This window comes from Adiantum capillus-veneris, chromosome 3, assembly GCF_014529385.1.
Source record: "Adiantum capillus-veneris isolate H3 chromosome 3, ASM1452938v2, whole genome shotgun sequence".
NCBI lineage: Eukaryota > Viridiplantae > Streptophyta > Polypodiopsida > Polypodiales > Pteridaceae > Adiantum > Adiantum capillus-veneris.
This window is the reverse complement of record NC_140933.1, coordinates 96,355,445-96,361,252: the sequence shown is the minus strand read 5'-3', so window position 1 is coordinate 96,361,252 and position 5,808 is coordinate 96,355,445.

The following is a 5,808-nucleotide window of genomic DNA, read 5'->3' as shown; positions in this document are numbered from 1 at the left end:
TTCTCTCGCTAGTTACAACAAATCATAGAAGTAATTGATAATGATGTACTAAAACAGATGCAATTTGTACCTGAGGCAACAATTAATCCAAACCCGCCCCACCCCCCTTGTGTGTGCGCGCGCGCGAGAGCAAAAGGAAAGGAGGTTGATTCTATTACTTGAAAATCTCCCAAAACGCCCACATGGTACCTATTCTAAGAGCAAATACATTGTTGTTTACATGCCAAGCCCGTAGGCATCTGTCGCACGGCGGGCACCACGTGCCAATAGAAAAGAACAGACTGAAACAGACTTTTGGCACTTCAATAACAACTGAATTGAGAGAGAGAGAGAGAGAGAGAGAGAGAGAGAGACGACACACGACACGGAGTGGCGGAGTTCCAACCCAGAGAGTATTGGCCCCAAACCTTGGCGCCCCTTTCGGTATTTCTTTATATTGCATCAACACAGTACAAGCCGGTACTCGAGACTCTGCACCTTCTCCAGGAAGCATGCCAGCCCTAACCTCATATTTAAAGGCCCTAGGCCTCATAAGCAGATTACAATAAAAATCCTTTAAAACTCAAAAGCTTCTGGTCCAAAAAGCAATGCCAAAAGCTGCCAGTGTAATTTACGGAAATTCGTACAGCCTGCCACGTCATCAGCCAGCGCAACTTTGGGAAATCTCCATGCTGCCCTTAAGGTTATGGTTAGGGTTTTTGCAATTTTAGGGTTAGGGTTTCCAGAATTAGGGTTTGCAGGTTTTAGTTTGCAAGTTTTAGCGTTAGGGTTTCTAGAATTAGGGTTTCAGCAATTAGCATTTCTAGCAAAAATTAGGGTTAGGGTTTCTACTCTCGGACAGCCACGTCATCACTTTGTGACAGTTTAGACTTTGACACGTCAGCAGTTTGTTACATCTCCCCTTCTTGAAAGAGAGTAATCGTCCGCGACTACAACATATCTGCAAAACAACTCAAGTTAGCTCAAAAATTTCCGAGGGACAATCAATTTGCTCTTTTTATTAAGGAGTTAGCTTCTCCTTTCGACTGTTTTGATCAAGGAGTTAGCTTCCCCTTTCTGCTCTTTTGATCAAGGAGTTAGCTTCTCCTTTCGGCTATTTTGATCAAGGAGTTAGCTTCTCCTCTCTGCTCTTTTGATCAAGGAGTTAGCTTCTCCTCTCTGCTCTTTTGATCAAGGAGTTAGCTTCTCCTTTCGCCTGTTTTGATCAAGGAGTTAGCATCTCCTTTTGTCCAGATCGGAACTCTTGATATTCCAGCATAGTAAAATTAGCCATCACACCCAGATCGTACTGATCTTCCACGGGTGTCTTGAAGCACTAAAATTACATACCCAGGCAATCTCATCCAATTAGGAATATTCAGTAATTGGTACATCACAATGCGACACAAATGCTTACATGTGCATGTTACAAGACACAACAAACAGCGCCACTGAGCACTCCCCCGAGAAAAACGGTCTGCAGTATGAAGCTACTCAACGACTATCTCGTCACTCCCCCCGCAAATAACCTAAAAAGGTCCAGGCCATGAGCTCAGAAGAATGTACAACCAAATGCTCCCCATACCGTAGTCTGCGTCGCTTGGAGGTTCAAGCATACAACCAAACGCTCCCCAGGCATCGGCCTGCGTCGTTCGGAAGTTTTCTAGCATACAATGGAACGCTCCCCAAGCATCGGCCTGTGTCGTTCCGAGGTTTTCAAACATACAACGGAACGCCTCCCAGGCATCGGCCTGCATCGTTCCGAGGTTCAAACAATACGAAAACAGTATTTTCCACTTCTCCACCCGGGAGTAAAATCACCAATCATTGAAACCGGTATCAAACCAGAGTCAAAACAATTCAAATCGGCACCAAAACAGGTTCAAAACAGATACCATCCATTTCAAACAAATTCCAAACAGGAGCACCAAACAAGATCAAACAGAACTCAAACTTAAAAAGCAATCTCGACAACAATCGAGCTCGAAAAGTCGACTGACTTTCCATCTTGAAACCTGCACGAAAAATTAGGGTTAGGTTCCTTCCATGAGGTCGTAGCCGAGCACAGCATGGTCCGTCAGCTCTTGGACAAACAGTGTTGCTTTGGCAGCGATGGTAGTCCCAAGATAGCAATCGTAATAAACCTCCAAGGTCATTTGCTCGTGAAGAGGCATCTACTGAGAGATGTCGAGAAATTTCAAGATATAATCTGCTAGGGTTTCCATGGCAAGCATTTCACAAATACCCCACTCTGCCAAAAGTTGCACTCCGAAGGAAGATGTCAGAAACCATATAACTTCGGACAAATTTTTTTTCTTGAAAGCTTGCCAAGTACTTGGAGTGTGCGGCTTGGTAGCTATAGACATCAACATCTGCATGGCACTGCTTTTGAGAAAAACAGTGACTCAAAACAAATATCGGATCCTTCTTTGCAAGTGATCTTAATGGCTTATGCCCTGTAAGACACTGCGGTGAAGACGGGAGCGCGCCCGTGCGCGATGAAGTAAGGGTGGGAGTGGCTAATAAGCCCAGGTTGGAGGGCGAAGATACCTCAAATAAAATTCCAATAGCTTTGTCTGCTCTTTTGTAGGACCGGTATGCTTTTAGAAAAGCGCACACCTGATGCTCTAATACCACTGTCACACGGCGGGCACCACGTGCCAATAGAAAAGAACAGACTGAAACAGACTTTTAGCACTTCAATAACAACTGAAGTGTGTGTGTGTGTGTGAGAGAGAGAGAGAGAGAGAGAGAGAGACGACACGCAACACGGAGTGGCGGAATTCCACCCCAGAGAGTATTGGCCCCAAACCTTGGCGCCCCTTTCGGTGTTTCTTTATATTGCATCAACATAGTACAAGCCGATACTCAAGACTCTGCACCTTCTCCAAGAAGCATGCCATAGAATGAGCCCTAACCTCATATTTAAAGGCCCTAGGCCCCAAAAGCAGATTACAGTAAAAAGCCTTTAAAACTCAAAAGCTTCTGGTCTAAAAAGCAATGCCAAAAGCTGCTAGCATAATTTACGGAAATTCGTACAGCTTGCCACATCATCAACCAACCCAATTTTGGGAAATCTCCCTGCTACCCTTAGGGTTAGGGTTTCTGCAGTTTTAGGGTTAGGGTTTCCGGAATTAGGGTTTGCAGGTTTTAGGGTTAGGTTTTCCAAAATTAGGGTTTGCAGGTTTTACGGTTAGTGTTTCCAGAATTAGGGCTTGTTTTAGGGTTAGGGTTTTCAGAATTAGGGTTTCAGCAGTTAGGGTTTTTGGTAGAAATTAGGGTTAGGGCTTTTGCTCTCGGGCAGCCACGTCATCGCTTTGTGATAGTTTAGGCTTTGACACGTCAGCAGTTTGTTACACCATCAAAGTGAAAAATGAAAAGCTGGATACAACTAGGCACATGGCCAAATGGAAAAGATTGAAGGCCAGGGTAAATAACCTCTGGCACGAAGATGGCTTTCTATAGAGAGCATCTCCTCCAGCTTACGAAGGATGGTTTTGTGACGAGGCCTAGATACATGGACACTCACCTATCTCATGGGATACGATGTGCTATTGGCCAGATACGCACATCTTCACACCAGCTGCGGATCGAGACTGGGAGATACAGCGGAGTACCAGCAGAGGCCAGGACATGCCCCCTGTGTGACATCGAGCCTGAGACAGAGTTGCACGACACCTGCCACTGCCCTGTCTACTACGAGATACGAGGCCGCTTCCATTGCTTGTTCAGAGAGGGCTTTGGACCATTCTCTAGAGTCATGCGGTACGAGGATCAGAGATGCCTGGGTTTGTTTTTAGTCGAGCTGCGCAGACACAGAGAGAGCTTGATGAGAGGCAAGACTAGCCAGTCTCAGAGACAGATCACAGACTTCTTTAGAGCTGCCACTGGACACCCGGAGGAGTTACTACCACAGCGGAGCTCGTCGCTTTACACCAGAGGGATACTGATCGACCGAGCGATTGAGCTGGGGAGATCCAGACACCCACGACTATGGAGGACTACACAACATCGACAGAGACTGCATCAGAGGATCCGGGTCGCTTTGGCTCGACATGCACAACGCCCGGTCAGACTACTGGCCATGGAGGAGATTGATGAGATCCGCCAGCGAGACTGATGCTGGATCTCCAGTGATCTAGCTATCCGAGCTAGCTGTTTTAGCTACTTAGTCCACACCCAACAGTCTAGGATTCCATAGTATTTTATTTTGTCATTTTGTCATCTTGTTACTTTGACTTTGTATCAAATCCACCACATTGTAACTTTCTGGTCTCATAGGTCACTTTGGCCTTTTGAAGACTTTAACATTTCATTTCATTCTCTCTCTCTCTCTCTCTCTCTCTCTCTCTCTCTCTCTCTCTCTCTCTCTCTCTCTCTCTCTCTCTCTCTCTCTCTCTCTCTCTCTCTCTCTCTCTCTCTCTCTCTCTCTCTCTCTCTCTCTCTCTCTCTCTCTCTGGCAAAAAAGTGGGGCTTGGTACCCTTCTGTATTACATAATCAAAATTGCAGGCCCGAAGGCATTACATCAGCCTGTAGACATACACACATAACGGATCTGATAGTGAAAAAACCCTTGGGATATTCATTTCTTCAGTCCGAGTACCACAGAGGCAGAGGGGCCACCACCACCACAGAGCTCAGTTCCGACCCATACACACACCAATGGTACTCTCATTGACCGAGCTATAGAGTTGGGGAGATCGAGGCGACCACAACTGAGGAGGGGAGCCACGCAGCACCGACGGAGATTGCGACAGAGGATCCATAGGATTCTAGCACGACACCTAGAGTGTCGATCAGGATAGGCTTCATGCTACTGCTATATTGTATCATGGTGGAATTATACCATTGCTCAGCTTACCAGCCACCCATAGGAGTCGGTAGCACTCCTATCTCAGTTTCTAGTTTGTAGTTTTCTTTGTTTGTACCTAGACTTGGTACTAGACTCACCATTGTAATCAGTTTGGTCTCATAGGTCATTTTGGCCTTTTGTAGACGTTAATATATCATTTCATTTCTCTCTCTCTCTCTCTCTCTCTCTCTCTCTCTCTCTCTCTCTCTCTCTCTCTCTCTCTCTCTCTCTCTCTCTCTCTCTCTCTCTCTCTCTCTCTCTCTCTCTCTCTCCTATTTTCAAGTCAGGAGATCCCATGATTCCTGGGAATTATCGCACCATCATGGTTGGTCACACATTAGCTAGGCTATATGCATCCGTTCTTGAGCAAGAGCTGAGTAGATGGGCAGAGCAAGAGGGCATACGAGCACTAGGGCAAGTAGGATTCAGGAGAGGTTTCTCCACTCTTGACCAGATTCTGACACTCTGAGGATATGGAAAGAGGATCTATTGTAGCTTTGTGGATTTCCGCAAAGCTTTTGACAGAGTGCCAAGAGCCAGACTTATATGCAGACTCCAGGACATGGGTGTGCCTACAGAGCTGATATGGGGTATTCTGGCTTTATACAGGACAGTGATGGGGCGGGTACACACTACTGAGGGAATGTCTGACATGGTCCACTCCACTAATGGAGTGAAGCAGGGATGCCCCCTATCTCCGACTCTTTTTGGGATGTATGTGGATGAGTTTTCTAACTATGCAGAGCATCAGAGAGACAGAGGGGCTCAGCTAGCAGGGACATGGATTCCATTGCTACTATATGTTGATGATATTGTGTTGATTTCTGACTCTCCAGAAGGAATGCAGCGTCATTTAGATGCTTTGCATACATTTGCTTGTGACACTGGATTGTCTGTCAACTTGCGGAAAACCAAGGTTATGGTGTTCAACACCACACCACAGTGGGTCAAGAGGTCATCACCCACATTTACGTAT